Here is a 25389-nt window from a genome sequence, read left to right on the forward strand (position 1 = left end):
CACACTCTCCTTTTCCAGGGACTGAAGTGGACAGAAGGGTCAAGCCCTCTGTTTTCCTTGACTTGAGTACATTTTTGAAAATGCCTCTTCTTTCCTTTCACGTATCATGTTCCACCCTGTCCATCTACCTTTCCCCTCATCCCCCTGTCCCCCAACTGCTCTTCGTCCACGTTTAAGAAAGGATTTCGCAGCCTTGGTCCTCTAGAGGACAGGGGGCCTCTCCACGACCCCAACAGAACTCTGCAAGAACACAGCCTCCCACCTGCGGCCTGTCTCTTCTGTCATCTGCTGCAAGATGGGGACTGTCCTGTAAGGACCACCACATGGCAGACCCCTCAGGAGTTAGCCCAAGCTTGAGTTGGGGGGGGGGCAATGGGTCCACCGGGGGTGGCCAGTGATTTTTCCTTGTTTCAGGAAAACGGGCTGGGAAGTTGGAGTCTTTGAGATAAGCAGGATCACCCTCACTGCTCGTGAAAGAAGCAGCGCAAAATCACCCCGCAGAGAGGGAGCCTGGCCCCGGGTAGGAGAGAGGGGAGTGAAGCAGGTGGGGGCTTTTAAAGAGGTGGGAGGGGAATCTAGAGAAGTTCAGAGGCTCTCAGGATTCCGGACAATGCTTTCATTTCCCATGTTACCCTCCAAGAAAAGAAGGTCTTGCATACAACAGAAGGGCCCAGTCAACATTTGACAACATAAATACTTGGCAGATGAAATGGTTTGGTGCTATCCAACCCGCCAATGGAGAAATATCTCGAAGAGGGGAAAATTGGAGCAATTACCGAGACAGCATCCTGTGGCTTGAGGACCCAGAGCAGGCACTTCCTTCCCTCTTCCCTTGAAGCCCCAAGGCCAGAGTCCTGGCTGAGCCCCAGGTAGGTGAGGCCTGGGGGCAGACAAGCAGGTTCGGAAGAGGGAGGTCCTCTCCTGGGGGGATGAACGTGTCAGCCCCTGGCCCAGACACTGTGGACGTGCGGCTGGAGTCAAGGGCGTGTTTCCTTCTTGGGCTGTCACTTTCCTGTGGGAACCCTGCTTTGCTTTTCCTCATTTGTGCAGCCCGTTTCCCTTCAGCCTCTGCTGGGTGTGGATAGGCAGCTCGGCACTGACTTGACAAAGTTTCGCTTTCTGTTTCTCAAGGCCTGACCCCCCGCCAACTCCCGGCAGCTTCCCAGCCGTGCGCAGGTGCCTAGGAAACTCACACGGGTGACCTGCTTTCCATAGGGGCTGTGCGTGGAGGACGGGGTCCCAGAGAATGTTCCTTCTAGAGTCACAGTGCCCGTCACTCTTGTGCCTGATGTCACTTTGACCCTAACAAGAATGGAGATCTTTGCCATTAGCAGGGCCCCTTCTCCCCAAAGTCCTGGTGGTAATTTTACCCTGAAGGGCAACAGCCGAAGGATTTGTGCCATGTTCTTGGCCTGTGCCTCTGAGGATCTCGAGGCGGAGTGTGGGTCCGCTTCTCCAGGGTAGAAACTCAGGAAATAGCTGTTGAATTGAATTCCTCCTGTGCTGGACGGGTGTTTTATTCCTGCTGGAGGCTCACACGGCTTCTACCCAGATGGTGTTGTAGACGAAAGAGACTTCGAGAGAACTCCAGCACTTTCATTTTACGTACAGGAAACCAGGCTCCCAGAAGGCTGAAGCAACTCGCTGGCAGCCTGCACTCAAGGGCGTAAGTGGAATTAGCCCTGGGGACTTTCCTCTCTTCACTGCGCCATGGCACAAAGTCCCCTCGTCCTCACAGCGCGAGATGGGGAGTCAGGCTCTTCAGAAATGACCCCCAGCGGGTCAGGCTTCAATCAGACTCCTCCCGCTGCTGCTTTCTTCAGTAAGTGTCAACCAGACATTCCAGCGAAGACTGAAAAAACCTGGGCAAGGAGGAGAGCCGTTCTCACCTGGACATGGGACCCCTTTGATGTGGGGGCTACCTGCTGTCACTTCTGGGGTGGGATTGTGAGTCCAGCACCCCCAGCCAGCTGCTGTAGAATTGCAATGACTGAGTTCCCTTTGCTTTACAGCCCGTGTGAGTTACCTGGGTGGCCCTCCATCTGTGAGTGGTTCCTTCCAGGCCGGGGGTGGGTGGGGAAATGTCCCCCAGGCTTCTGTGCTCATCCTGGGCCCCAACCTGGTTGTGCACCACCTTTTCTACTCGTTTGATCCAGTTGCACTGTCAAGTTCAAGGCTCAGCTGTTTCCTCAGGGTGCTTTTTGGGGGAGCAGCAGGACTTCAGGTGGTGACTGCTCTCCTCTCAGACACCAGACCAGTGGTTCTCACGCTCAAGTATGCATCCAAGTCCCCTGGGGGTTCCGCCTAAATCAAAAGTGCTAAGCCCCACCCCTCAGCACGATTCAGTGAGTCTAGGCTGCACCCAGGAACCTGCGTTTGAAGAGACCGTAGGTGATTCCAGTAGAGGTGCCCCACGGAGGACACTTTGAGAAATTCCGTACACTCTCCCTTGAACTCTGCCTGCAGAAGCAGCTGAAGACGGCTCTTCTGTGCTTTGAGCACTTGGCGCTCAGCGGTAGCCCCTGAGCTGGGACTTCATAGACACCTCACCAGACTTGTGTCCCCCGAGCAGCCTTGCTTTCTCCGGAGAAACAGGCGTCATGGTGCATCGGCAAGAGCATGGGCCCTCGAGCCACACTGCGTTTGAATCCAGGCTCTGCCATTTAACAAGCTGAGTGACCTGGGACAAGGTTCTAAACCTCTCTGTGCTTCCGCTTCTTCATCTACGAAATGGGGATACTAACACCATCTACACCAAAGGGTCATTTTGAGAATTAACCAAATTAATATTTACAGAATGCCTAGAATAATGCCTTTCAATTTTAAGCGCTACGTTAGGGTTTGATAAATCAATTAAATACCTCTAAAATCCCATGTTTTTAAAGCACGCAGCATAGTGATTATATTGTTGTATTATAGGCTATTGAAATCAAGAGAGGAAGTGACTTGCTGAAGACCACAGAGCTGGTCAGTAGCATGGCCAGCACTAAATATGGCTCTTTTCACTCCAAGGTAAGTTGTCTTTCTTTTCTCCAAAGTGTCCATGTAACCCCCCTCTCTCCTTGGTATAATGAACAGCACTTGCATAGCTTCTTGCATTGATAGCCAACAATGCAACCTTCTGCTTATGGAAACCCTCTCCGGATTGGAAGACAACTATTAACCTACCTTCCATTCTCCCTCCACCTCTACCCCAATTAGCAACTATTGCAAGTTAGTGCTGCCCCAACCCCAGTTTGATCATTTCATTCTTCCTCTGGTGTCCATGCAGGGAGGCCAGGCAAAGGCTTGTGAGGTGGGGCGAGGCACCGCACATCAGTGGGCAGTGGGATTTGGAGTATGGATCCCTTGCTCTTGGCACCTGCCACATTTATCCCCACCTGCTGCACCATTAACCTACTACCTTGTATGAGTTTAGCAGAAGAGTCCCCGAGCCCCTACGAGAAGCACCTATAGCTTTTCCAGGTTACATTACGGGGATCGTGAAGATACACAGTATCCATGTCTCGAAGTCATTTGCGAACTTCCTCAATCACTTGGTTCTTAATACTTACCTCAAGCAACATACGTCAGAATGAGCTGGTGCTTTGGGCAAGAACTGAATAGTCTCATAAGGAGGGAGGCAGGTGAGTTCATTCTCATCTTATTTCGTGCTTGGCTCTCTTCCTTGTCCACCCTTCCTGGCTTTGCTGCTGTGCTTGGACTAACCTGGGACTGAAAGCATTGACTTGAAGACAGTAGACATAAAGTAAATTAGGCAGCTTCTGTCCACCTTCCCTCCTCAAACATGGTCCTCTGAATCATCTACCATTATTCGGCTTTTCTTTTTCAACTCTTTTTATTTAACAAATAAGCTTCTACTATGCCAATCCCTCTTTTTGGTGCGTTCCCTCTCACTCTCCCATTCCATTGAGAAGCCTTTCTTAAAGACCCACTGGCATGGAGTAGCTGCCAAGGCTTCTAAACAAGCCAGTCTAATCTGGTCCTAGATCTTCTGAGGTTTATCTCAATAGGCAGTCTAGATGGGGACGAATGTAAAGGGAATGTACAAATAACAGACTTTTAAAATGCGAAACCACAACTTCTGCAAGATTGGAAAGTTTCAGTGTACATAGAAAATTAAGTCAAAATGACATGATGTCAACATTTGATAAGTGATATTATTTCTCTGGCAGAATATATACTTGCTAATGTTGAAATGGGCCTAGAGAGTAGAGAATCAGGTTAATTGTCCAGACAGTGAGGTCAAGGCAGGATGCTTTTAAGCAATCACCCACATCTCCAAAGTCTTAAACCCAAGAACATAGGCAGGGGCCATTCTATAAGCAGAGTCTTAACTATGAAAACAACTTTGAAATTAAGATTCAAAAGATAAGGTGAACAACAGGTGTTCTTTGCTTTCTGTAGTAGGTGTGTGCTTGGAGAGTTGAGTGTCAATATTTTTTTTTCCCATTAATCTAATCGCAGTCTAAATATAGGAGGGAGGCTGGGTATTTAAAGAAACCATGTAGTTGCTCTCATTGCAAAGTCCTTTTAGAGTTTTATTTTATTTTTTAAAAGATTTATTTATTTATTATTTGAGAGAGAGAGAGAGAGAGAGCATGAGCAGGAGGGGCAGAAGGAAAGGGAAAGAGATTCTCCAGCAGACTCTGAGATGAGCGTGGAGCCTGATGTGGGGCTCAATCCCGCAACCCTGAGATCATGACCTGAGCTGAAACCAAGAGTCAGAGGCGTAACCGACTGTGCCACCCAGGCGTCCCCTATTACAATTTTAAAAATCCCTTTTCTTTTCAGAGATCAGGTTTTCTTAGACAATTTCTTAGAAGTAGGGACGTATCAGGTTGTTGTATATTGCCTACAGATAAAGGATGGGGTAGTCACAGAGGGATGGTGCTTTGGGACTTTTGTATATTTTTACGCGGAAGGATGGGACCATAGCTTTCTCTGGAAGCAGAGATGGCTGATCTTTTACTTCTCCCTTCCCAGCCTGTGCAACCGTCACCTCTTTTTTTCAGTATTTCCATCCCTACCCACACCACAAAGCAACCGATCATTCTCTCTTACTCTTCTGACCTTTCCCTAAGCACTAGCATCTCTATGCTAGAGTACGCCGGTGCTTTGGGCTACAGCACCGAATATTCTCCTCAGGATGGAGGCAGGTGGTCAAATGACTCAGAATCATAGGACTCTGTCTAAGGCTGTCCAAAATGATAGCACTAGCCATGTGTAGCTATTGAGTACTTGAAATGTGGTGAATGAAACCCAGGAATGAATTTTTCCTTTAATTTAAATTTTAATTAAAAAACTGACATGCATTTCAGTTATTGGAGAACTTTTATGTATATTTGGAATAACTTGCTCCTGTTTCAACTGTAGGTTTTATGGTGCTCTACGTACAGCTCAAGTATTTCTAAGAAGATTTGAGCTTTTGAATTGAGATGTACTCTAAGTATAAAATACATGTCTGATTTTGAAGATTAGTAGGAAAAAGGAATGCAAAATATTTGATTAATAATTTCTGTATTGGTTACATGCTGAAATGATAATATTTTGGATATATCGAGTGAAATAAGATATATTATTAAAATTAATTTCACCTATTTCTTTTTACTTTTTTATATGGCTACTAGGACATTGAAAATTATAAATGTGGCTCATATTATGTTTCTATTGAGCAACACTGATCTGAAGTATACCATTGCCTTACTTCATGACCACTCCCTGGGTCTAGTCAAATACCATCAGCTATCCCTATGACAGGGTTCAAGGTTTTTATTCGAACCCCTCAGCTGAAGAAAGTGCATCAGCCTCTAGTTTTATTCTTGGAGTCACCTTCTGAATCTACATCTGGATGACAATTGCTTTGGCACCCTTGAGTTTTCCTGCATGCCTTACTGTCCTATGCAGTCCTTATAAATAGTTTATGTTTTTTTTTTTTAAATAGCAAGACTTTCAGAAAAATACTTAAATTAGCAATACAGATTTAAAATATCTAAAATTGTTACTTTGAACCTCTTATTTCCTATGAGGAGAAGACCTGCCCAAATATATTTTGTTATGCAGTGGCATCTCCAGACCACCGCTGGTCCGGACCCTCCCTGTTACTCCACACCAGAAGTGACGAGGGCCAAGAAACAGCCATGGACGCTATGACAGATCATTACAAAACACCACACTGGTTGGGTATTAATGAAAACCAGACGATGAACCATGAACCACATCGTTCAGAAGGTTGACTAGCTGGAACAGAGCATGCAGAGTTGAAGGGTGGCAGGAGTCTGGGTTAGAAGCATGGAAGCTGGGACACACATCCAAGCCTCTGCTGTGTATGGGCTGTGAGTCATTCGGCAGGTTATTGTCATGTCCCCTTGGTCATCTATCAAACGAGAGGGTAGAGGCAGAAAGTCTCTAGTTCCTGCCTGCTCCTCCAGCCACATCTCAACCTGTCTAGCCCCAGCCCCCGTCACTTCCAGCCACAGGAACACCAAGGCACAGCCACCTGGGTTGGAGAATGCCCCGGCGTGGGGCATTCACCTGCAGAGGGTGAGAGGCAGGGCCAGGACAGCCAGCAGGCTCTGTGACGCTGCTGCAATCTCACCCCTGGTCAATGATCTCCTTGTTGGGAGCATGTGCTCTGTCACACACAGCTTGGCTGGGTGAAGTGCATGTACACTTTAGAGCCATTGGACGCATTTATCAAACTAACAGCCACAAGGCATGCACTAAGTTTTACTCTTACCGCCATGTAGAAGAAGGGCCGACTTTAGGGCACAAAAAGTATCCCCGTGTTATTTCAATTTGCTGCTTTGTGGGGCTCCTGGGTGGCTTAGTCGTTAGGCATCTGCCTTTGGCTCAGGGCGTGATCCCGGCGTTATGGGATCGAGCCCCACATCAGGCTCCTCCACTATGAGCCTGCTTCTTCCTCTCCCACTCCCCCTGCTTGTGTTCCCTCTCTCACTGGCTCTCTCTCTCTCTGTCAAATAAATTAATAAAAATCTTAAAAAAATTGCTGCTTTGTGATTATAAATGCCACTGAACTTCCCCTCTTATGGTAACTGGCGACTTACATTTCAGCTCACAGGAATTGACTGTTTACATCCTTTGCCTTGTTTTCTTGAGTTGTATTTCTTTGTCTTATAATTTGTAAGAGATTTTTACATTTAAATGTTAACCCTTTCTTGTTACATATTTGCAGCCCTTTCTTGCAAATGTTTTTTCCAGTTTGTGACTTACCTTTCAATTCTGTGTGTAAGTTACTTTTATCTTATAGATATTAACATTTTCAAATGGTCATGTATATCAATCGTAAAAAAAAACCTCTTTATTTTTATAGCTTTAAGTTGACTTCTCTATTTCCAACCAGATGATTTCACATATAATACTTATCTCTTTTTGGGTCACCTGGGTGCCTCACTAGGTTAAGTGGCCAACTCTGGATTTCAGCTCAGATCATGATCCCAGGGTCCTGGGATGGAGCCCCGCGTCAGGCTCAGCAAGGAAACTGCTTGAGATTCTCTCTCTCCTTCTCCCTCTGCCCCTCCCCCTGCTTGCACTCTCTCTATCTCTCTCTAAAATAATACATAAATAAATCATTGCTTATTTTTCTTTTGAATCTGTAGTGATGTATTTTGGTGTCTGGTGTGAAGTAAGAAGCTACATTCTTTTTCTCTGTATAATCAATTATTTCTCACACTGTTTACTAAATAAGCTATCCTATTCCTTCCACTTTCCACACCCATTTAATCTAGTCCATTGTTGACATCATCAGAGAAAACTTCTCCTCAGAAAGTTAGAACGGCACAATTACACTGTGTCAATCCGGCTTGAATTATGCATGGTTGTTAGGGTGGGTGGAAGTTATGATGAAATCGGGTGGAAGTAAAATGAATTATCAGTGATATACCTAATGCCAAGCATTTAGGTACAAACTGAAGAATTTAGTTAACTTATGGAATAGGTTCTATATTCCATTGGAAATTTAGTTGAGACCCAGTTAGTTAACTCACTGGGCTTCCTTTATAAACATTTACCTTCGAACCTCTAGGATCTAGAGTAGGGGACACAGAGGAGGTAAGGGAGACATCATCTTGGGGATGGAGAGGACTCCTCCATGGTGACCAGATGTTTATCGCTGCGTGGGCAGATGGCCCAGGGAGTCTGGTTGTGGTTTGTGTTAGTTTTTCCTGAGGTAGATGCAGCTGCTTTTCTTCTGGGTGGGCAGTGTGGGGACCAAGTCATTTCAGAGGGTGCACAGTATCCAGCCATGGGAGGGAAACCATTCTGTTGGCTCGCGGGGTCGGCCACCCTCTTTACAGAGGAGGATGGCAGCCGCTGCTCTGACTGAGGTAAAAGTCCTATCTAGGGCCACATGCTAACTGTGGGGCGTGACAGGCCTTCCTGAGCCCTTCCTTCTCAAGGAGGTAGGGACCAGAATGACATCTGGTCATGGAAAAAGAATTTCAAGTCATTCCGGGTTCATCTTGTCTGAACCATTGAGGGTGTACCCTATGTTCTTTTGAGGTTAGAATTTGCTTTAATTAAGGAAATAAAATGAAATCCAACACAGCCTGCTCGCACCACATGTGTTCTGAGGAGCTCTGGGAAAATCCCAACGCCGTTAGGACAGAGAGTCAGCAGAGACTTCTCGGATGACTTGATTAGTGTCAATTCACCACCCTGCTGTTTCCTTTCCTGAGAACGTCTACCCCTTTTCAGAGACGGTAAATTTTATACTCAACATGCTCGAGTGTGTCCATATCAGTCCTGAGTCCAGTTTCTGTGATGTAACCTCCCTGCTGAGGGGAGCAGGAAACTGGGGATTATGGGAGTGGGGGGTGGTGGTGAAAGGACTCTAGACCACCAAGCCTCTATTTCAGAAAATGCATATGACTTAGTCTCCTCTGTGCGTATGTCCCCTACTTGCTTCCACCCTCCCATGTGTCAGTGTCCCTCCCTTCCCTTAAGACAGTTCAAAACTCTTCCCAAGTTCACACCAAACCAGAGAATGTTCCATTTGTCTTTCTCATGCTCACGCCCTGCCTAACCCAACATTGTATGTGAAAATCTAGAGGAATTGTGTCAATTTTGCATAATGCCTTACGATTTTGTTATTTTTTCTCTGCATAAGCTCCTTGACTATAGGGTTGACATACAATTACCGTATTCAAACACACTTCGTAGTGCTCAGCTCTGGTGATCTTATAAATATATATATTTTTGGAAGTGCCTTCATTAAAACAAAAATAGAAAAGAGGCCCATCTGTTTGAATAGGTTTAGTTGCACACTCATGTAAACTCAGAAAGATGATTTGAAGACTTTCTCAAGTCCTGATATTATCAGGATAAAGAAAGCTCAGACACATTTCATGGGGAGGTTTGGAAGTGTTGGAAGGAGCTAAGGCTCTCCTGGGGAGGCCTCCATTCTCTGATCCATCCCCTCCTCCTCTAGGACTTCAGAGCAGAAAATATTGTCTGGGTTTCAAGTAATAGATGTCCAACTTAAACTAGTTTAGATAATATAGGATATTTATTTTTATTTATTTATTTATTTATTTATTTATTTATTTATTTATTTATTTATTTATTTTTATTATGTTATGTTAGCCACTATACAGTATATCCTTATTTTTTGATGTAAAGTTCCATGATTCATTGTTTGCGTATAACACCCAGTGCTCCATGCAATATGTGCCCTCCTTAATACCCATCACGGGCCTATCCCAATCCCCCACCCCCCTCCCCTCTGAAGCCCTCAGTTTGTTTCCCAGAGTCCATAGTCTCTCGTGGTTCATTCCCCCTTCTGTTTACCCTCCCCTTCATTCTTCCCTTCCTTCTCCTACCAATCTCCCTGCTATCTCTTATGTTCCATAAATGAGTGAAACCATATGATAATTATCTGTCTCTGCTTGACTTATTTCACTTAGCATAATCTCCTCTAGTCCCATCCATGTTGCTGCAAATGTTGGGTAATCGTTCTTTCTGATGGCTGAGTAATATTCCATTGTATATATGGACCACATCTTTTCTTCTTTATCCATTTGTCTGTTGAAGGGGATCTCGGCTCCTTCCACAATTTAGCTATTGTGTACAATGCTGCTACGAACATTGGGGTGCACATGGCCCTTCTCTTCACTACGTCCATATCTTTGGGGTAAATACCCAGTAGTGCAATTGCTGTGTCAAAGAGTAGCTCTATTTTTAACTTTATTTAATGACCATTGGAACTGGGAAGTCCAGTAGTACAACTGGTTTGGGGCACAGACAACTGTAATTTCTCAATATTCTTTCTCTCTGCCTTATCTTCCTCTACGTTGGTTCCATTCTCAGGCAGACTTGTTTCAAGAGAAGGCAAGGGTGTCTTCCAGCAGCAATGCCCTACCGCTTAGAAAACCTTAAGCAGAAAGAGAATGTCTCCCAGCCAAAGTCCTGGAAAGGGCTCTCCTGCCCCCCCCCCGGCTCATGGGGCCTCTTCTGAAATAATTAGTGGCCAGTAAAATATGTTCTTTTTATTAGCCTAGACTCATCAAGGTGTCTGACCCTAAAATCAGGGGTTAAGAGTAATCTTTTCCAGATCGCATGATGGCTCACCTAAAGGAAACTAGGCTACTGTTCTCAGGAGAGGAGACGTGGCAGGCAGAACAATCAATGTCCCCTTCAACAGATGACAGGTGGACAGTGGGAGGAGAATTCGCATTCTGCTCCGGGGCAATCTGGGATCACTCTTCATCTCTGGAACCTACAAATGATTCTGGGGCAGTACCAAAGATGTTGGGGCTCTAGAAGTAAATTGTCGCATGAGGATGTTATGTGGCCAGAATTCAGTCCTCCTCCTCTCCATAACTCTGTCCTCCTTCTGTCTATATCCAGGTTCCATCAGTCCTACCTATTGTACTTTGGCATCCCCATGCAGCATATACTCAAGCCCAGTGGAATGCAAATGAGGCATTTGGAGTTCATTTCCTGCCTCTTGGCCTGTCTGTCCCCCCACTTTCCCCCAGGCAGCAGCACACATTCCATTCCACGAAGTTGCCATGTTTCCTAACACACTGTCTTACTCTGAATGCCCAAGTGTCGGCGCATGGGAGAGACACGACCCATTGCCTGGCTCCCTCTGCTTCATGGGGGTACTCCGCCTCATGTCCTTTACCATGCAAGTCAGGATGCAATGGAAGACCACTGCACTGGAGATTTAAATGCTTGGGTTCTGATCCTGGCTCAAAAACTAACAAATGGATGATTTTAGGACTGTCTGTGGGTCAATTTCATCCTCTATATTTGGTTATATCTTCTTCAAACTAACCAGGCTATAAGGTCCCTCCATGATCAAATGCTCATCTAGTCTGAGAATCCACTACACTATCTTCAAGTCTTTCCTCTGAAAATTAGAGAAAATAAAGCTATTCCCTAAAATGATTCACCAAGAATAGACATAAAGAGAGAGAAAGTTTGAAACCCAGCTCCTCCACAGAGAGGCACATGACTTAGAGCAAGTTATTAACATCTCTACGACTCACTTTCCTCGTCTTTGAAGTGGGACTATGGGATGTCATGAGGATTAAGTGGGTTAATGCTTGAAGAGCACCTAGGACAATGTTCTCATCGGTGGTTGTTGTTGTTTTATACCATAGTACCTAAAATAGTGGACATGGGTTATGTTTCGGAAGCGCTTATCTGTCAAGTACTTGCCAGTGACAGAAACTCATGTCTCAATGAGGCAGCAGGTCTCATTTTTGGTAGATCTAATTATTATTATTATCTAATTGTTATTGTCCTTGAAATATGTGAAGATGCCACCAGCCATCGTCTTAAACATTCTATGTTCCTCAATTTCTTTCTATTGCTATCGCCACAAGCCTGTATGGATATGATGAGTCTCGTTAATGCCCTCCTCTGTGCTGTGCGCCTCTAACTTAAAACAGACGGGATCTAAACAGTGCTAAACCTATCACTTCTCTCCAATGTATAATCACACTTTTACTAGTGCCACCAGGGACTGGATTTACTTCCTCACAGCCAAGTCATGTTTTGGGCTCATATTTAGCCTGTAGCTAAGAAAGCCCTGAGTTGTTTTCATATAAACCAGTGGAAACTTTTTTTTTTTTTTTTTTTTAAATTCAGGTCCTCTGTCTTTCCTAATCAGTGTTACCTTCTGGGAAAAGTACAGAAAATCCTTCAAGCACAGAATGAGGAACTCCTGACTCTAGGCATTTGATGTCAGTTATATACCACATTTTATTTATTTATGTTTTGAAAAGGAAGTGAGAAGGAGCAAGAGACACTGCGCATCAGGCCAGAGCAGAGTCGTTATATCATGATTTGAGAGTCTGTCCTGGTTGCAGGATTGAGAGCCATTAAATAGCGCCAACCAGGGTTTTAGCCTGTGAAACTGGGAGGCAATCACTTCAGTGCAATAATTTTCGAATCTTGGCTTAGGCCTGTTCAGGATTTCTTGGTGTTTGTCAGCTGTCATTGTTGTATTTATGGGAAATGAAAGCTGTCATTGAACGGTCTTGGTAACCCCCTCCCAAACCCCCAGCTCTGCCTGGAATAAGTCAATGAGTTTTCATCTGGACATATTGCTTTTCCATAAATGAATCTTTGCTTCTCAACTGAGACATAATACTCATGCTTGGTAGGAACATGCCCAAAGCTGTGTCCCTGTGGCCAACTACATCAGTTTGGAATTGAGGTTCTATCATCCAATAAAAAGGTAGATATCTCTGAGTTCTGATATTCCTCCCTTCCTAAGGGAACTGAAGCATAGAGTCAAATACTAACTGTTCTTTGTGGGAATATAAAAACATCCCTAAGGATTTGATTATTCAGTCCATTTATCTTCATTGGATCCAGTACAACATAATGAAAAACATAGGTACACACACAGATATATATAAATTATCTATAGGTATATGCATATCAATGAATCTATGCTAAGTTGTGATAAAATTCATTACCCTATGTCAATGGCATTCTTGTTATTAAAACACATGTATTGATCTGACTCAGAGAGTGCTATTGGCTCCCACTGATCATCAGTTATCTTTATAAAGGCTCATCAGGATCCTGTTTGGTTTCTGGAAAATAAATTCAAAATATAGTCAAGCTTCAACATTTTGATTTCTAGAATCCAGAATCAATTTTTATTTTAAAAATTGATAAAAACATATCTCTCTTTTGATTCTTTGGCCATTTCTCCCATTCTCCACAATTATTCAGAGACCCTTAATCATGAGAGGGAAATATTTCTTTTGGCTCCCATCTCCCTTTGGTTTTAGTAGATGTTGTCAGTGAGTCCTGATGCCTCCTCTTCACTGTTTCTCTTCTATTCCTGGATTATTGAGCACTGAGGTTGCTGTGTCCACTGGGTACTGCGTGTTTCTCACTGCCCAACCCCAGCAGAAGCCCCTTTGCTTCTGGGCCACCTTCAAAACGAGTTCTGTAGACGTTCTGACACACACAGTCCTTTCCTGCCTCAAGCCCCTCTCCCCAGCGCCTTCTCCGGCCAGCCTCGCTAGACCTCATCATCTGCCACTCGACTATGGTGATGGAGATCCGCTGTCCTGTGCTGCATGGCTTTCCCTCCACTGCTTTCCGATCAGAGTGATAAGAGAGAGGAGACAGAGGAGGACCAGTGTGGGTCCCATTCCTCTAAACTTCAACCCTGCAAATATCCTCGATCACCTTGGTGCCCCCACCTAACATCATCATCCTCACTGCTCCCTCTACCTGAGGGCACATGGGCCAGGATCCAAGAAGTGCTGACCATCTATGGCCAAGGCACAGATCCTTACCGTGGGTTGGAAGGAAGTGTGCTTATTGAGTGAAAATTTACACTGATAATAATTTTTTGCATGTGGAATGATAAATATTCTGATAGACATAAGTTCTTTGGTGTCTAGTTTTTCATCTTCTCTAATATCACTAGCTCATAGTCTCAAAAACAGATCATTAATTCCAGCGCTAAGGGGATATAATTGATTGAAACCATAAATGAGAAACAGAAACAGCAACAATGACAATAAAAACCAAGATCCATTTGAATGAATGAACTAAAATGCCAGGGGTCCAGTGGTCCTGATGTTCCCTCTGCAGCGTTCAGTCACTGTGGATTTAGAGGGGGTAGGGGAGCACTTTCAGCACCCGTGACTTATGCACCCCATTTTGCATGGTGATGGCTTGCTGGAAGCAATGATACAGAAGGGACATGAGAAAAAATATGAGAAACTAAGGAGGACAAAGAGAGGACAAAGAGGGAAGAAAATGTCTGTAAGATGAATAAGGAGGGGAGGAGAAAAAATAATTTCACATTCCAAGGAACACACTAGTAACAAGGAATCTAATGATGAGGCAAAGGGCTTCTTTTCCATTTGTTTAGGCTCCTGGCCTGATTTTGCTTTGGCTTTCATTGCATATAAGGGCCAACGCAAGTTTTCCAGATCAGTCAAGCTTCTTGTTGACCTGCTGGAATGCCATTCTTGGGTGTCATGGAAAGAAGTGTCTTGGCTTCTACATCCCTGGCTGAATGGGTCAAAAGTACTAACAACCCACAGATATAGATTTGACTCTGCTGGAGATAGAAAAGAATATAAGTGAAGCTTTTTTTCCTCATGGGGCTTATTAGCCAGATAAAGAGAGGAAGCCTATGGGAAAAGATAAATAGAACTTTGGGGCTGTGGGTAGTAAGTGCCCAAGGGGTGCCTATAGAAATAAGAGCCAAGCCATGCTGGTGAACAGGATCCATGGTGGGGCTTTCTCTACAGGTAATGAAGAGAAAAGAACATGGGGTGGGAGGTGGGGTACATGGGATCAAATCACCGTCCTGCCACTTACCCGTTATGTGACCTCAGCCATGTTGTTTTTGCCCCAGGAAAGTTCAGTTTTTAGGTGTGTAAAATGGCTCCTATAATGCATAATTTCAAACACGTTATGTTTTTTAATTTTCTTGGCAGTTCTATAGAGTGTGAAGCACTGTACTAAGTCAACTCTCCTTAACCATCGTATTGGAAATTTGTTGAAGAATGTTCTCAGAGAAGAATCCTTAGGGAGACAGGGCTTTCTTGTCTTGCAACCAGAGGATGCAGATATAGAGGGAGTCACCATTTCCAGACTGGGAGAGGCAGGAAAGGTCACCAGAAGTCTACATTCTTCTGGAATCTCCTGACGTCTCGTCCCACTTTAGCTCTTTCTTGAGCTCCCCAGCTGCACAGATGTGCAGAAGTACAGATGGGGAGGGGCAGGGGACAAGCCAAGGTGAATCCAGGGTTGAGCAGGTCAGTGGCTCAGCCTATAAGAAGCATCTTCACCCCTTCAAAGTGGTCTCTGACAGGAATTTTCCTTTACTTATCACCCTAATGTCTTGACATTGGTATGGGGAATGTAACTCGAAGAGCCCAAGGCCTGGGTCCAACCTCTTTGATGTAGAAAACTCATAAAGCAGGGGAGCTATTATAGGTGCACGTGGCAGATCTTCACAAGGGAACTTAGGGTTTTGCCCCTGGAAAGAAGAAGCTACATACCCCTCATCCACTTTTTAACAAAATGTTTTCTCCTATACCCTTCCTTTCATACCTATTCGCTTCTTCCTTCTCTGCTGTCCTTCCCAGGCAATGCAAGGTCACTGTCTCTCTCTCGACCCTCCAGTCCCAAACTCCCTCAGAAACTAGAGGAAAGGAAGACACGAAACAAGTCGTGGCTGCATTGTCTTGGACACCTGGGGTCAGAATAAGATGAAGAAACCTCCAATTTGACAGAATGGGTAAATGGGGGTGTGGAATTCAGGTCAGGTTTATAGGAAGCTGGCCTATCTTTATCCTTATAATTATCTCTGTCATTTCAATGATTATGATGTGGACAATGATGGTGACAGTTCAGGAATAACATGAATAAGAGCTAACATCTTTTGAGTGTTTACGAGGTGCCGGGCTTTGCGCTAAGGACCACACATGGGTTATATTAATGCCCACAGCATCGAAGTAGGTTACATTATGACTGGCTTTTCACAGAGGAAATTACTGATGTTCAGAAAGGCCAAGTAAAGAGCTGAAGGTCAACCATCAAGGGGCGGCAGGACTAGAACTGAAATAGGCCGATGTACACCAACACTCAAGATCTTCATTATTGCGTTTGGGGCCCTCGGAGCCATGGATCCTCTCCAGCCATCTTGTCCATCCACTGCTCCCAGGGAGCACCCTGCTCGTTTATACACCCGATCCTTTCCAACCTGTGTGGGTGAGGGCTTGAACCGGGGAGCTCTGGCCCAAAGCATGGACTTCTGATGTGAAGGAAGGACAAAGAGACCAGGACATGGGTTTCCTCAGCCTTCTAGAAAGCCCACACTCTATTATCTAAAAACCATCAGCAGAAATGGGAAACAGGTATGTGAAAACAGAAGGGAGGGCTTGAAGACTTCATGCTCTGGCCATTGGTCATTTCACCATTTTGCTTCCCCTCATTAATCCTCAAGCTCTCTCAAGCCCCAGCTTCTGCTTCCCATTTCACTCTACTAACACGAGTAGCCTTGATTCCCCCCCCATCTCTTTAGTTTTCCCATTCCCACATGGCTATTTGAGTACAGGGAAATTTCCAGTGACCATAAGGTATGTTGTGAGAATGTTCTGGTTATGGAGATTGCATCAGAATAGGCCTGGAGAGGAAACACACCGACAGACTGAAGAGGAGGGTTTAAATAAAGGGACTGGTTACAAAGTTGTGGGAGGTTTACCCATACACATATATACACCCCAGCATATACTCATCAGTGACACTTTGTACACTGAAAATGGGTTCATTTAGTTGTATGTAAGTTATGCTCCCGTAAAGTTGGTTTAAAATTTAAAAGCGGGGTTCTCTTATTAAGAAAAGGGTTTCCCAGTTGAAGAGATTTCTGACTAAAGTTAGACCATCTTCTGAATGTACAACGTGTGATTTTATTATATTTGCTTGTATTTTGGATTGTTTTTCTTCCCTGGAACTCTCCTTCTTTTCTCCAAAATGCCTAAAGCAAAGAATATGCGTTCCTCCTCACCTGTGCCATGTGCTGCTGTGTTCTCATTCCACTGGGCAACTCTTGCGGTCGGTCAGGGTGTCAGGAAAGGAACAGCCTGGCTTCGTAGAGCAGCTCGCGAACGTTAACGCAGCACCTGCTACAGGCCTGGTGCTCTGATCAGCGCTAGGGAATCCAAGACGCACGAGAGTCCCTGCAGATACAGTGTGAAATGCCACGCACTTCGCCCTGCGCAGGAAGCATGAGTAGAGGGGCCCAGAGGAGGTAGGAACTAACTCTCTGCAGAGGTCTATATTGACACCTTCACAGATCGGGGAGATCGGAGCTAGATCTCAAGGGTGAGAAGTCTTGGTGTGAGGACAGCATGATGCTGGGGAGAGAACATTCCAGGCAGAGTAAACACATGGGTAGAAACCCAACGCCTAGCCAACAAAAGGGCATGATGTGCCCTATGGCAGAGTGGGGGTCAGAAGGTAGGGTAGTGGGAGACGCTGCTGGAAAGCAAAGGTGGGTCCCGATTGCATAGGATAAGGCCAAAGAGTGGAGATCACATGAGAAATGGACGTGAAGAGCATGGCTAATACGCCCCTCCTCCCCCGCAGAGGAAGCGCTCAACAAGAGCCACTGTCATGGTTGCTGTCATGTTGTTATTATTTAACAAAGGTGTTTGAAGCCCACTTTGGCTCCTGTGTCTCTTGAGCAGAAAGAAGGAGGGAAGCCCTTCTGGTTTTTCAGTCAGGCGCAGGCCTGGAAACGTGAAGGCCCTGCAGACAACAATAATCACGTCGTGCACGTCAGTGATGCCTGAGTCCAGGCTCAGAAGATTCCAGGTTGCCGCATCCACCTGTGCAGGCCTCTCCCCCCACTTCTCACTGACCACTGTTTCCACAGGTATTGGGCCCCTCAAAGCCACGTGTTTGTTCCTTCCCTGGAAAGGCAGATGAGGACTGTGAGTGAGGTGGGGACATGGATGGGGCATCCCTGTCTTTCCCCCTTTTCCCTGTGCTCCACTTCTGTCCGCTCTTTCTTTCCACATAGGTGGCAGGATGTGAAGACCATGAACTCCATCAGGAGCCAGCAGGTTCCTCCGGGACCAGGGTGGGAAATATAAGAGGCCCCACCTGCGATCTCCAGCGGAGGGAAGAAGCCACAGAGTGTCCCTTTCGGATATGCATGTTTGAACAGAGGAGGCAGTTTTCTCATTCACTGCAAAATCTGCCAGTTCTGCAGATGTCATTTGGGGGATAGAGCAGCAGCCCCTGCCCCCCAGACTCTCCAGACATGGGAGGCCACTTTTCAGAAATTGAGTGTCTGGTTTCTGCAGTAAATAAGCACAAGGCCTGGAGGCCCAGTCCCCACCCGGGGTCGGAGGAAGAGGAACGAGGACCGGAGCCTTTGGAGGAGGGAGTGTGGAAGCACACCTGTCGACTCTGTGTGTGTGTTATATTTTAAATTTGATTTTTTATTTCAGTTCATGTAGATTCACATGCAATAATAAGAACTAATACAGAGAGACCCTTTACACCCCTTGCTCAGTTTACCCCGGTGGTGCTACCTTGTGAACCCATAGTACAGGGGCACAACCAGGATGTCATTGACACTAGCATAGTCCTGACACGGAACATCTCTCTCCCACAGGGACCCTCGCGTTGTGCTTTCGTAGCCACACCCACTCCCCTCCCCTCCACAGCGCTCTAGCCACTAGAAAGGACCCAGGCGTCCTTCTGCTGGTGAATGGTGAAACAAACTGGGTCACCTTTAAAGAGATGTGATACAAACCTATGTGAAGAGGATCCTGAGGATTCCAAGGCACCTGTAGGAAGTTGAAATTCACTGCTCCTCAGGGTTTGGTCCAGTTCCAGCCCTGAGCGCCACCAAAATGTGGAGGGCTACTGTCAGGAGCAGAGCAGCAGGTGTGACAAAACAGTCAGGCTACAGGTACCTGTGATGGCCTATTCACAACCTTCTGGCCACCTCTGCTTATCCCTTCATGGTCTTCTGGAAAAACAGCCAGGTCTTTAGAGAAGTAGCTCGTGAGATGAATTAACATTTATCAAATGCTTGAATGATGCAGGCACCAATCAAGGATTTCACATGGAAATCTCCTTTAGTTCCCCCACAGCTCCTGTGAAATAGACATTATTATTATCCCTGGAGGCTCAGAGAAGTTAAGTCACTTACTCAAGGACACACAGCTATTAAGTCAGTTTAGGTTTTGAATCCAGGGCTATTAGATCAAAGGACTGTATCTTTCCATTATATTGCGTGGTCTCCAATTATAACATCACCGCAGAAGAAAAGCCGCTCACGTGCTGTAACATGCCGGCAGTCCATGAGGAGAGAGAAAGGGAATGCTGCTAAATTACGGTTTTTTTGCTTTTTGGGGGCCACAATACAGCGTCAACTGCCTGGGAAGGAGGGCCTATGAGCCACAGAGTTTCTAACGGTGTAATCAAGAGTCAATGTGTGGGCAGAAAAGAGGGTCTCTTTGAAGTTCATGATGGTCAGAAACTTTTCCAGCCTCAAGCCTCTCTTTAATGCTAAGAAACATTCCCGCTTCTCCCTTCTTCTCGGAATATTTGAGTTGCCTCCTGTGCCTACGTCTCTCACTCTCAACCCAAGACAGGGGGTCCAAGGCAGAAGGCACATACACTTGCGCGTACCCCCAATGCCACTTGTCGTGTGAGTTTTGGCAAGTTGCTTTATAGCTTAATTTCTGGGGATTGTATTAGATTATGTTCCATGATGTTGTATTGTGTTATGTGCCAATCTTCATGGTGTTCCGCAGAAGATAGAGGAGACAACGCAGGTGAGACTTCTAGCACGTTTCCTGGCATATTGCAAACACCCGTGGGTGACACAGATACTGTCTGTGCAACCTCCTTGAACTCAAGAGACTCTGGCCTCTTTGGCCTTCTGCTGCGCCATAATCTTATTCTTTCTGAAACGTTACTTGTGGCCCCTATCTTCCAGCAATTTTTTGCCAGAGGAATCAAGTCCATCAAACAAGCAGCCAAGGTTTTTTTGTTTGCTTGTTTTTTGTTTTTAATCCCAAATCTCTTTTCAGTATGCTCTTCTGATTGTATGATGTCAACCACCTGTGTGCTCAGCTTTCTCCCCTACCTGTAAGTGGGGGGAGGAATGCTGAGCTAATGATGGGATGGATGGGGCTTCTACTCATCTTTTGCTGTGCTGCTGTGGGTAAATCGATTTCACTTTTTTTGCACTTTCATATTCTTTGTTGTAAAATGGAAATAATAAGACCTCTCCCACCCACTTCCCAGGCTTATTATCATAAAAGCCCAATAAAATACACTGGGTAAAATATTTAGGCAACCTCAGAATGCCGTAAGACTATAAGGCATTTTTATTCAAATATAGAGTTTCTCAGGAGCTTCAGTTTGTAGCTCTGTGATCAGTTAAGTTTTGGTGTGGAGCGAACAAGCACAAACGCTCAGTGGCTTGCAACAATAAACATTGATTTCTCACCCATCTGTGGAGTTCAGCTGATGCAGGCTGGGCTCACTCCTACATCTGGGGGGTGGGGGCTGGAGTTTGGCTGACCACGCTGGGCCTGGCTGAGTCACTTGGTTCCACATGTTTCTCATCCTCCTCCCAGGACTAGCGGACTAGCCCAAGCATGTCCTTCTCAGGGTGATGGCGGAAGCATGAGAAAGCAAATGGAAACATGCACGGCTTCCTAAAGCCTCAGCTTGGAATTGGCTTAGATCATTTCTATTGGCCAAGTAAGTCACATGGCTGAACTCAGGGGTGGGATGAGGCAACACCCACTGTGGGAGGATTTTTCTAAGTTTCATGAGAAAGAGCATACACGTAGAAGAGAAGAGTGACAACTGGGGACATTAATACAAACCCTCTACAATGTGTTTCTTGACCAGTGCTCAGACAGGAATCTCTGGAGGCCCAGCAGAGCCTCAATGTTCTTGATAAGGATGCTGGGCCCAGATGGGGAGACAGTTTATCATCTCTGTCATGGCTGATTGTTTTAGGATCTCAGGGCAAAACTCTTCAGGTTTAGGTAGTGAAAAACCCATGACCATCATGAAGTTTGGTCTCTGCCTCTAGTCCTACCCATTGCTACGCTGTATGAATGTTCTTCTTTTTATTGTAGGAATATCTATCTATCTATCATCTATCTATCTATCTATCTATCTATCTATCTATCTATCTATCTACCTACCTTTGTAGGAACATTCTTCTCTTTCCCAAGATTATTGCTTTCACAGCAGTGGAAAAATATTTAAATTCTTCTCCTCTTCCATCCTAGAATTCCTTTAGATTTCTGTGAGTTCCTGAGGAACTGGAAGAGCAATACATACAACATATGGCTGCAGGACTCTTGTCTGAGACCACCTCCATTCTCAGGTCACATTCAGTCCCACAAAAGTTTTCCTTAGGGCCAGTTTTGTTCCTGGGGATGCCAAATCCCCATACACAGATGACTGGAGCCACCATGGGTTCCCAGCAAAGAGAGTTTGCCTGGCGGGTTTATTTGTAAATGACTCCAGAGAACTGAGTGAGATATCTCAGAGCCAGAATTTCTGGGTTAGAAAGTTTCAAACAGAACAGCCTCTTCAAAGGAAGATGAAGATGAGAGAGAGAGAGAGAGAGAGAGAGAGAGAGAGAGAGAGAGAAGTTAGCTTCATGGGCCAGCTCCAGGGCTCCAGATGTTCCTTCAAAAGGAATCTCCCAAATTATTTGAGCCCAAGTCACACAGTGAGTGAGAAAGAAAATTGTCTACAGCATCTTTGGTTGGGGCCACATGCATTTATCGAAAGTGGTTGTCAGGAGAATTGAGGGGTGGAGGAGCTCACGCATACGTATAAACTCACATACACACACATACGCACACACAATGAGCTCAGTGTTTTGTATTTTCAAATGCTTTTCTTCTTGTCCAAATCAAATCCAGGGTCTGCCCTTTAGTGTTGTCTTCTTTTTAAGAAATAAAAATAAAAAAAAAAATTAAAACAACTACTTTTTCAGAGAGAAAAAAATGTAGCAGAGCAGCTACTGACTTGCACTGGATTTAAAAATTCCCAGGAAGAATTCTTTGAGAGCTGTGGGTCTGCGAACTCAAAAATGTGCGCAAGGCCCCTAGACATGAGCAGATAAGCTCATGTTAGGATTGCACTGAAGCACCTGAAAGGGTGCTCAGACTTTGACCACCTCTTGGCTTTCTTGGGAATTTCAAGTTTGGAGAAACAACTTTGCCAACTCTATGTCTCACTTGGGACCAACATTTTAACTTTGGAGAAATCAGATGATTTGATGCTTTTTTTCCTACTGAGAATCATTCACTCATTTAATACATGTTAGTAACGTGTACTACCTATTAGGCACTGTGGAGATGGGATAGTATGGTAGGAGGTGAAAAAAAACCAATATGGTCTTTGTTCTCCTGGATTTTTAGTTTAGTGGAGAGGGAAAAGGTAATCAATTAACTTTAACCTCATGTAAGTGCCATGAAAGAACTAAGCAAAAGTTAGAGACAGAGAATGTATAGCAGAGAACTTTTCATATAGGATGGTGAGGGAAGACTTCTCTGAGAAAGTGACATTTAAGCTGAATATGTGGAAACCTAATGGTTGAGAAGGGGCTAGTCACGTGACCACCAGGGGATTTGGGATGCAGCGATGTGCTGGGCAGAGAGTGTTGAAAGTCTTCAAGGAGGGATGCAATGTGCTTTATTCCCCAGCCTATTCTCTAGATAACACTCAAGAGACATCTTTTGAAAAATGTAATGTAAAATAGAAAGCAAAGAATCTAATAGTATAGTGATAATACAATGACTTAGGTGGTGGCCAGGAAGATTGAGAGAATGAAATGAATTTTGGAGATTTATTTTGATGGTAGAATCAGTGGTACCTGATGTTGGATTGGTAAGCAGCTGGATCAGGAGGGTGGGAGTACCACTGGGAAGGGAGAGGGAGCAATTGAAAAAAAAATCCAAAGTTTCTTTTTTTTTTTTTAATATTTTTTTTATTATATTATGTTAGTCACCATGCAGTATATCCCTGGTTTTTGATGTAAAGTTCGATGATTCATTAGTTGCGTATAACACCCAGTGCACCATGCAATCCGTGCCCTCCTTACTACCCATCACCGGCCTATCCCATTCCCCCACCCCCTCCCCTCTGAAGCCCTCAGTTTGTTTCTCAGAGTCCATAGTCTCTCATGCTTCACTCCCCCATCTGATTACCCCCCCTTTCTTTATCCCTTTCTTTTCCTACCGATCTTCCTAGTTCTTACGTTCCATAGATGAGAGAAACCATATGATAATTGTCTTTCTCTGCTTGACTTATTTCACTTAGCATTATCTCCTCCAGTCCCGTCCATGTTGCCGCAAATGTTGAGAAATCGTTCTTTTTGATAGCTGAGTAATATTCCACTGTATATATGGACCACATCAGATTTCCAACAAAAAAAGCAAATTCTTACAACGGAAGACAGTGGACCATCCACTTGAAATCTCAAGTCAGAAACTTTGGATTTTTTTTTTTTTGCCCTTCAAAAAAATACAAAGTTTCTGACTTGAGATTTCGAATGGATGGTCCATTGTCTTCCGTTGTAAGAATTTGCTTTTTTGTTGGAAATCTGAATCAAGAAGTCAGGGGTTTTGAATAAACGTCTGGACTTTGAATATTTTTATACCATAACTCTGAACCTAAGGGTCCCAGAAATTCCCACTTCTCCCTCTGAGGTGGAGGAGGTTTTGGCCAGCAATGGAGAAGACTAAGAGATGATTTAATCAGGATTTTAAGAGTGTTGGTTAGCTCTCTCAGCTGTACTGGAAGTGTGTAAGGGATCTTAATATAGTCTTAATACACATGCTCCAGGAAGTGTCCATGACTACTTCTGATTTTGATGGCAGGGTCAATTGAATCAGCTTGGTACCATGACTACAGCTGTTTTCCATCTCTCTTGATGAAAATAGAAGAGAGTTTGAATCAACATAAGCAGGAAGTTAAATTAGACACCAGAAGAACTTCCAAGCCATGTGTGTTACGGACTCTTCCTCTACACGAGATAATGGTGAGTTTGAATAAAATAATTGTAGAGTGAGTTAAGATGAAGATGAGAAGATGGCAAAGATGACTTGTTACAAAACGTAGTAAACAAAATCCAACACCACACACAAAAATAACACATATAACCAAGGTTTACTGCAGGAATGAACATTTTGTTCAATTGTAGGAGATACACTAGGATAATATGCTACATTAACACACCTAAGGAGAAAAATCATGATTATTGACACAAATGCTGAAAAAGCCTCTGAAAATAATTCAACATCCATTCCTAACAAAAGCACTTAGAATGTAAGAATTGATGGCTACTTCCTTAATAAGATAACAATACCTAGTTTGGTCTTAAAGTCAGTATCTTCTTTAGTAAGACAACATTAGAGGCATACCCATTAACATTAGGAATAAAACAAGAATGTTCACTATCTCCCCTTATTTAACATTATACTGGAGATATTAGTCAATGTGCTTAGACAAGATAAATCAATTAGAGGCATAAGAAGTGGAAAAAAAGAAGTAAAACTATCATTATTTGCAGGTAATACAGTAGTATACATGGAAAACTTAATCACCGATAAAGCTAACTCAAAGTATTTCACTAAATTTAGGTAAAATACCAGAATTTAAAGTTAACACTCAGAAATTAATAGTTCTTAAATACACAAACAACAATTAGAGGCTATAATGATAGAGAAAACTCAGCTGGTTAAATGTCTGCCTTCAGCTCAGGTCATCATCCCAGGATCCTGGGACATGGGCTCCCTGCTCAGTGGGGAGACTGCTTCTGCCTCTCCCTCTGCTCCCTCCCCCCAGCTAATTTTTTTTTCTCTCTCTCTTGTTCTCTCTCAAATAAATAAATAAGACATAGAAAAATAAAATAAAATATGAACAAAGAAAATAAAATACTCAGGAACAAGTTTAATAAGAATGTGCAAAATCCAATGGAAGGAACTCAAAACCTTCTTAAAGACACAAAAGTGTACTTGAACAAATGGAAAGACAGCCTTTGGTTTTGCTTAGAGTGTCTCACTATCATAAAGATGTCATTTCTCCCTTGGTTAATTTATTCATTGGGCATGATCTAATAAAATATCACATTCAAAATTTTTATAGAGAAATTGACACTGAAGTTTATATGAAAATGATGGGAAAAACGACTGGGAAATTTTTAGGAAATAAAAATGAGCTGTAATGAAGGATTAGTCCTGCCCAAATTTTAAATACAAACATAATAAAAAATTATTACTAAAAAAGGGAAGCTTTTCCTTTTCTAAGAAACTGAATAAAGTTTTTCTTTCTTAAAAAAATAAATAAATACACTCTAAGGTTTCTGAAATT

Source organism: Ursus americanus, chromosome 1, assembly GCF_024610735.1.
Source record: "Ursus americanus isolate L20-20 chromosome 1, mUrsAme1.1.p, whole genome shotgun sequence".
Taxonomy (NCBI): domain Eukaryota; kingdom Metazoa; phylum Chordata; class Mammalia; order Carnivora; family Ursidae; genus Ursus; species Ursus americanus.